Genomic DNA, 8957 nt, shown 5'->3' on the forward strand with positions numbered 1-8957 from the left:
CAACATGAAGCGAGTACTTTGCCAGCCTATTTGGGATGTGATTTTCCATGTACATGTAGATGCTTTTGGCATGGCAATGGGAGCTATAATGGCCCAACCTTATGGGAAGACGAACTACCGGGTATACTTCGCCAGTTTTGCAGGTTCAGTGCTGTTGAACAAGGATACTCTTACCATTGAGAGAGAAGCAGTGGGAATGATATTCAGTGCTACCAAATTCAGACACTACTTGTTGGGAAAATTATTTCACTTTTATGTAGATCATCAAGCTCTGTTGTTTCTGAATGACAAAATTATAATACAAGGAAGGCTAATCACATGGACAATGTTTTTAATGGAGTTCAAATTTAAGATTTTCCATAAGCTAGGGAAAACACACTGTGGTGCAGACTTCCTTTCCAGAATCACAAAGGTTTGTTCAAAAACTTCATTAAGAGATGAGTCAGTATATGCTGAGTTATTTTAGACTACATTGAAGAGGAACCAAATCCAGAATGGCAAGATGTTTATGATTTTCTTCAGCTGGGAAAGAAAGTTTCCCGACGACTGGCTTCAAAGCACTGGTCATAAAAAGTTTGAAATTTATCATCCTTACTGGAGCGCTGTACAGACTAGGCATTGATGGTGTGCTTCCGAGATGTGTATCAATGAGAGGACAAATGCACATAATTACTGGAGCCCATAATGGAGATGCAAGAGGGCACTTCTCCACTGATATCACGTATAAGAAGATCCTTCAGGCAGGACTATGGTAGCCGACTGTGATGGCTAATGTCAGAGCCTTCTGTAAAACATGTGACATTTTCTAGAGAATGGGAAGGCCAACAATAGCCAATATGACACCACTGGCTCTAGTATATCCACTGGGAATTTTCATGAAATTGGGTCTGGATTTTATGGGGCCATTCAAGAAAGTAACTCCAAGAAAGAACAAGTATATTATTGTGGCCACTTGTTATGTCAGTAAGTCGGTCAAAGCCAAGGCCTTACCAAATAACACTGCTAAATCAACAACTACATTTTTATATGAAAATATCATATGAAGATATGGATGCCTAGTAGAAATAGTCTCAGATCCAAGAACACACTTTATTAATGAAGAGCACACTTTTCTAATGAAACCATTCGAATACTGACTAAGATGTTTTCAGTGAAGCACCAAAAATCCACACCATATTATCCCAGGTGCAATGACCAAGCAGAGAGCAACAATAAAACCATAAAAACTATCCTCACCAAGATAGTTCATAAGGAACCTCACAGTGGGACACTAAGCTTCAAACAACAATGTGGGCCTATAGAACTGCCTACAAGGTGAATACTGGCATGACACCTTTCAGAATGGTGTATGGAACAGAAGCAGTAGTCCATATGGAGTTTGCTATTTCTACTCTGAGACTGACAATTGGATAGAGTGGACTTTAATCAAAATCTGAAGCAGAGATTGGATGAGCTATTACAACTAGATAGAATTAGACAGAGGGCCAGGCTAGAATAAGAAGTAGTCCAGCAAAGGAGAAAGCATTGGCATGATAATAAGATTAAGGTCAAAGAGTTCAAGAGGGATGATTTGGTACTGCTTTACTAGTCCAAGTTGGGACCAAAGAAACCGAATTTGAAGATATCTTGGTTAGGACCTTATGAAGGAGATTATGTGTTCTTCAATGGTACGGTAAGGCACATAGATTTATTTGGGATTACTGTTGCCAAGAGTATACAATGGGACCAAGATCAAGCTATATTATGCCAGGATAGAAGAAATTCCAGTAGAACCAGTGCTATAGGTACACCCTAAATCAAAAGACGAACCCTTGGACTTGTTTCATTTCAGACTAGTGGAGTCAATTCTAGAACCAATGCAAATCCAATATCTAACCAGGCACGAAAAACACTTGGACCACATTTAGACGTGTGCTAAATCAGACAAGATAGTCCAAAACCAGTGGGAAAAATTAGTCACATCACATAACGGTCATCAACAGAAAATAATTGCCACAATCATAAAAATGATCTTGTTAGTAATAACGATTACAACGCACCACATGCGTATAACTATGCGAAGGGTGCACCCATCTTCACTTTACTCGCATCCTCCTGTGCCACTTGCATTGCAACCTGTAGAAATCACGTCGCGCTCGTAGCAAAAAACTTCTACACTACACACACCCACTCCCTGGACATTTGCAACAACTCTACCCAAAACCCCTAGCTGCTCTTTTTACGGGTCCTTTACTACTACAAGTGAGTATTCCTCTTCCACACAAACTGCTTCACTTGAGTCGTATATGGGCAGGAAAAAAACGTCAAAGAAGATGCAAGAGACATTAGACACCATGTTTGTAGAAGCAGAGAGTTTGAAGGCTTCCGTAGATGAAGCACTCAAAGTAGTAGCACATAGCAAAATTGCTAAATATGTGTTTCAAGACAGAGAGTAGGCTATGTAAAAGTTATGGCGTCTAGAGGTAGTGGTGGAAGCGATTGCATTACCTTTTGATGCATGAATTACTCAACATGTGCTAGGTACGTACTGGGAAGACAAGGGAATAGTGAATGGCATGTCACTGGAATTAACAGCGGGTGAATTGGCCCACATCTTCAAGATACTAGATGTAGCAAAACCTACACCAACCATGGTTGATGAAGTCATCAAATTTCTAAAGGAGGATGATCGGGCAAAAAAGAAGCAAAAGGATGGAGCACATGGCATTCCAGTAGCCGCACTGGAATGTGTCTCACTGGAATGTCCCTCACTATACTGCTTCATAGCAGAAACCATTTATCTAAACACCAATCCAACATATTTGTAAAAAAAATTGTTTGCAATGTTGTTGGCCAAAATTCAGAATTCAGAGGTCAGCATCAACATCAGTCAGTTCTTGTATAACAGTGCGGTGCAACAAACACCTAAGGCCAAATCCAGAAATCTTTTTAAAGCCTAGTATGTTTGGCAGTTTCTATATTGGGCAAATTTGGCTCGCGTCCATGCCAATGTTCAGAATGCTCCTCTGAAGACATTGAAACTAGGGAGACTGGTAAGACTAGAGGAGACCAAACAAAGGACACTACAACAAAGCAACCTATGGAAAGCAAAGGAAAAGAGGCAGTCCAAATTGGGATAATGATGGGTTGGCCACACTTATCCGGCTGGGATGCTCCACCTCACGGAGTCGGGTGTGTGAGCTGTAATTTCAAGTTCCTACTCTCTCTATATATTAAAAAAAAAACCCAGGTAGAGACTGGGTCATCGAGTAAAAAGCACAAAACAACAGATTTGCTGAAAAGATTTCAGGCTAGAACTCAAAAGCTAGTTAGCACTATTGAGGCACTAGTTGACACAACACAAGGACATACCAGTGGGCATCAACAAGAAGAAAAGAATACCAATGATACAAATACCAACACTGAATAGGCTCATACCAACACCATGCCTAAGTAGGAGAAGAACCAGGCATTGGGCAGCAGTGGCTCAAAACCCGCCCCAATCGAGATGCCAATTGTAAAAGTAGACAAGCTTCAACACCTTCAGAAGCAACTGCTCAAGGGGAGACTGGTCATGAAGATACCAAATCGATCTACATTGCCTTATGCATTCCCAATGATGGTTTATGAAACATACCAAACTGATCTAGAGATCATTACACAAGGGTGCGTTGTGGCTATCCAATATGGCTAGAACACAATCATTAACTCTATAGGCCAGATGATGGAAGCACATGCATCCATTTCTAGTTTAGAAGTGGATAAATTAAAAGACAAGCTTTAAGAGACTAAAGATGACCTAGAAAAGGTCAAGAAAGTACAAGTTGGGTGGATGAATAACTTTGAGCAAGAAAGATAGATAAACTGACCAATGCAAATACGATTATGGTGGAAGAGAAAAGGATAGCTTAGCAAACAACTGGACGCCTTGAGGAGGAGAAAGCAATTGCTCAGCAAGCAGCTGAACGATTCAACTCAATGTTGAATGTGAAACGAGCAAATTATAGGAAGCTCTACCAAAAGAATCACTTAATGAAAGAAGCCATCCTCGAAAAATACATTTATCATTAGTGCAGATAATGGATAAGGATGGCAATCTGACACACAACCTGCAGGATCTAGAAAACGTGATTGAATGCATTTCGTCAGATTTACAAGACAAAGCTACTGAATTCACCACAACACTGGTCAATGAAGCTCTGACATAGTATTTAGATAATCAGAAGAACAAGAATGATGATGATTATAAGAAATGACCAAGGGAGCCATCAATCACCCAGAAATGATGATGACGACGACGACGATGAGGATGATGCTCCAAGGTCAACAACAGGCGGTTCAAAACCAACGAAAGGACCAAGTTTAGACTAGACTAGGGATGGGCAAAAAAAAGATTAAGAGCCACCGACAGGTACGAACTCCCAGCACAACAGGAACCACCTGGCAATCAGCAGTCGATGGGACAACATGCAACTTAGAGTCAGCACAAGGAGACTAAATGCAAGAGCGTTGTTTTAGAATTTGACTCTGAATCCGACCACACCTATTGATTGAATTGCTCACGCTCAACAAGCCCCTGAGGAAGCAAAAACATCTCCATATCCAGAGGGTTTAGATGATGAAATAGTTTACTTGGATCTCAAGAGATTTCAGATGTTATATGTGGAGACGAGACGGATGGTGCTAGACTGGAAATCTCTCAACTATCACAATCAAACAGTCTGCAAACTGCCTCCATATCCGAGTTGTGTACAAGTGCTGGAGAGGATCCCAGAATGGTGTCTAACCACTGATGAAAAAGCAGTAAACCCAACTATAAAGGATTCATCCACTGACGACCTTAAGCCCTAGGTTTACAAGTAGAGTTGTTATTAGGCACAAAATCGACCTACCAGTGTATGAAGGATATCCGTATTCAGATAAAAGAGATGCTCATTCATATGTAGAGTGTAAGGGGTACTAGATCAGAGAGTAAAGGCCTTACTTGAGAATAATGCCACTAGCAGTGGAGGGCCTAAAACACGGATGACATTTAGGGAGCAAGAACTCCATCTCAAGAATTTATTTCATACAATTTGGATCACTAGAAGGATGATGCAGCAAGAAAATCAAATGGTGATGAATTTTCTGAAGTTTGTTCCCGATTCCCTAGTGCTGCTGTATACCATTCCAACAAAGAAAGCAGAGCTTCTTCACTTGTTTCCAACGCTCTATCTTCCACACACTAAACCAACAGATCAGCAATGCTACATTAAGATAGTGGATGGGCTCGGAGAATAATATGAGGAAGCTACTACTGAATGGATGGCCTAGAACCAAGTTTTGCAAGAGGCTCTAAAGAAGAATTATATGAATGAGCTAATTGAAGACCTTCAAAAATTTTAGTTATGGACGGATCAGTGGAAGGTACATTTGAGACGCCTCATCAAAATCACGAATCAACTCCTTCAACTGACAATAGAAGATTCAAAGATACCTGAGAAAGACCTAGCTAACAAAGCATCCTCTAAACCGCAGTTCAGAGAGATAGTTGAAATATTGTTTGAAGCCCGCATTAAGTGCAATCAGCCATTGCCTCAAGGGTGAATGCATATTGCATCGTATTGCCATAAGCTGGCTAGGGCCAGGCTTAGTCGGGGCAAGGCACAGTGTATGACCCCAATACCAAAACTTGGAATTCACTGACACCATGCGAAGCCGAGATGAAGATGGCCAAGAAAGACCAGTTCAACTACAGCAAGAAGCCATATACAAGTTAATTCAGAAGGATAACGCTAGATCAAATGTTCCAGAGTCTTCCAAGGCACCGTACAAAACCTTTAAAAAGAAGGCACCGTATAAAAAGACGGTCCGTTGGATGAAAACTGTGGCTAAAACCAGAGGGCTTTTGGAAATTTTGGTACATACCAAAATTCAAGAAAGGGGAGGAGAAATGTAGACGGTGGGAATAGCCCTTAGCAAGAAGTTGACAGAGGGATGATTGGAGGCTTCAAAAAGCAGTAAACCAGGGACAGTTACCATGGTAACTGATATAGTACGCAACCATGCAGACTCCAGTCGGGAAGATTATAAATAGGGCCCATTACTTCATTTTGGGATCCCTTATGTTATGTATCCTAGATCGAATCCCTTAGTCCCTAACCCCAAGTCTAATACTTTTGTATCTTGAACCACTGGCTATTGTACTTTGTAACTCTCATTAAGCTGGAAAAACTCATTCATCAATGACTCCAGTTGTAATGGAAATGGCCTATGAACTTTGAGAGTAGCGAAATTAGGAAATTAGCTGAAGCATTTTTGAGAGATTACTTTGTGAGCATAGCAGGTGAACTTAATTGATGGTAGCAACATAAACATGGTACTTAGTTAACTTGGCATGAACAATGCTTTTGCAAGAGATAGATTTTAGAGAACATGACAATAGTTGAGGACCGGATTCATATAGAGCCGGTCCCCCCTCCAATAGGCATTTGTATTATAGTTTCTCCCATCAAGAGAGACTTGGTACAATACAATCTTTGTGTTCCTTGTGACCTATGTGATGCAATGAAGATGGAAAGCTTCATGCATCACAAGCATAACATAAACTTGTAGAGCATTAACTATCCCAAGCCTTAGTCCCAAGGCCTCAAAAACCTTCGAAAGTGGAGAGAGCTAGCATGGAATGAGGGTAGGGAAGAGGAGGAAGAAACATTCCATAGGAGAAAGAAATAGTTCCTCACTTATCATTACTCTTCTTGCTAGCATACATAATAGCATAGTAGTGGAGATGGAGAAGATGGAAAGCTTAAGCATTGAAGCATGACTCTTGGTTGGATTTGCATTCCATAGCCAAGAGTGTTGATGTAGGCTCTCACTTATCACAAACTTGGAGAAGGTGGTGTTCCTCAACTTTCACCAAGTGAGAATGCCCCTCCAAATGAGTGTGTGTGTGGAGTATATCCCCCTAGCACCCCCCCTCCTTGCTTTGGGTGAGTGGTAGCTATTCCACATGCTTCAATCTCATTGGACCCCTCTCCCCCTAGCCAATCACATGTAGCATGCAGTCAAGTACATGGGTAGTCTTTTGACAAGTGTCCTCCTTACCCCTTAGAGAGAGAGAGAGAGCTTGAAAATATCTAAATATTTGTTGGATGGAAGTAGAAGCTCATTGGACCCCTCTTTAGCCCGACCAATAGCATTCAAGCACCCCATGTGGTTAAGCTTAGTGAGAGTCTGACATGTGTCCTATGTGCCCTTTTAGAAAAGGGGTGCCCCTTGGGTGAGTGGAAGGTTAGGTCAAAGATTCCTCTAACTTTGGGACTTTTATGCATAGGAAGCTTCTCAAGCAACTTCTTCATTAAGTGTGTAGGGTCTCTTTTTGACTCAAGCATCTTACCCCCCATGCATAGGAAGCTTCTCAAACAACTTCCTCATTAAGTATGACAAGTATCTCAAGTACCTTAGTCATCAAGCATGACAAGCACTTTAGGTGGAGTTCCCACCTCAAGCTAAGCCCTAGCTTGCGTAAGGTCAAAGGCAAGTTTAGGTCGAGTTCGCACCTCAAGCACAACCCTAGCTTGCTTAAGGTCAAAGACAAGTTTAGATTGGTTTCCCAGCTCAAGCTCAGCCCTAGCTTGTTTAAGGTCAAATGACTTTTAACACTAATCATTAGAAGTCTTTAATGAAGCTAACCCTAAGGTATTTTAAGCTCCACTAGTGAACCTTGCTCTTTGACAGACCATCTCTCATTTGGGCCCCTTTACCATTGGCCTAGTGTTGAGATAGATCCATAAGCACGTGTCTATATTCTAACCCTTGTTCTCGTTTATTATCCCACATTAAATGATTAGTTTAATATGAGAAAATCATTTGGGTTGATTAGATATTAGATATTTAATAACACCAGTTGTACACACTTTTTGAATAATACAATTCCAATTTCAATTCTCTTTTCAATGTTAATCTCTTTCCAGTACCAGTGTTTTCTTTCAATTGTACTTAAGTCTGATCTGATTCTCTGATCTGATATGAACTAATTCTAACTGCCAGCCTGAAAGTGCTGTCTGAATGTGTTCAGCTGATTCTAATCTTTATGTTGTGATCTTTAAGCATTGGGATAAGTTTTAATTGCTTGTACTGAACTCACCTCTAGTAGAATTGGTCATTCAAGGGGCTAAGCATGGCTTTTCTCATGGTTGATGTGTATCAGACGAACGTCTCTATCTGTACTTCACTCATTCCTTTCCCTCATTTCCCTTTAACATGGAATCATACAATCAACTCTAATCAAGTCATAATTAATGTTAATTATGTTTCATATGACACTAAGGACACTTCTATCACATCACTACTTTCTCACATTTTGGGATGGGCAGGTGTCTTCTTGCACACCAGCGACGAGACTGGTTTAAACTCTAGGTTGGTAATGAGACACATTCATATATTTGGACACTCTAACCAACCGACATTCAAGAATCATTGTCAAGGCTGCATGATTTGAAGTATTATGTGTCCACAAAGTTCACAAAGTTGGCTCCTAAGGTGACAAACCCTTGGACTTTTCTTGATCTCTACCTAATTTGTGCTTTGAAAAAAAGGATACTATTTTTTGCAGGTAATCTGCAATTTTGACCACCCTAAGAATTGTTTAGCGTACTTTTGTGCTATAATTTTTTAGGACGAGTTTCAAACATGTTACAACTCGTATAAAGGATAAAGAATGTTCATGCTATGAGTTATGGTACAAATTTAACAAATTTAATTGCCAATTCTAATATTTAAAGTTACACTTGAAGGAATTCTTGAATCAAATTAAACATACTCTAAATGCACATTTATTTGTGCTTAGGAATTTGGAGTCACAATACCATTCTTCCCCAATTCTTAGGACATGTCATATCCCATACAACGAACATACAAGTTGTACCAAAATCAAGATGATACTTGCATTTCAATGTTGTCAAGCATGCTAGAACTATAGCTTTATCAGAATAGGC

Source organism: Adiantum capillus-veneris, chromosome 19 (genome assembly GCF_014529385.1).
Source record: "Adiantum capillus-veneris isolate H3 chromosome 19, ASM1452938v2, whole genome shotgun sequence".
NCBI classification, from domain to species: Eukaryota; Viridiplantae; Streptophyta; class Polypodiopsida; order Polypodiales; family Pteridaceae; genus Adiantum; species Adiantum capillus-veneris.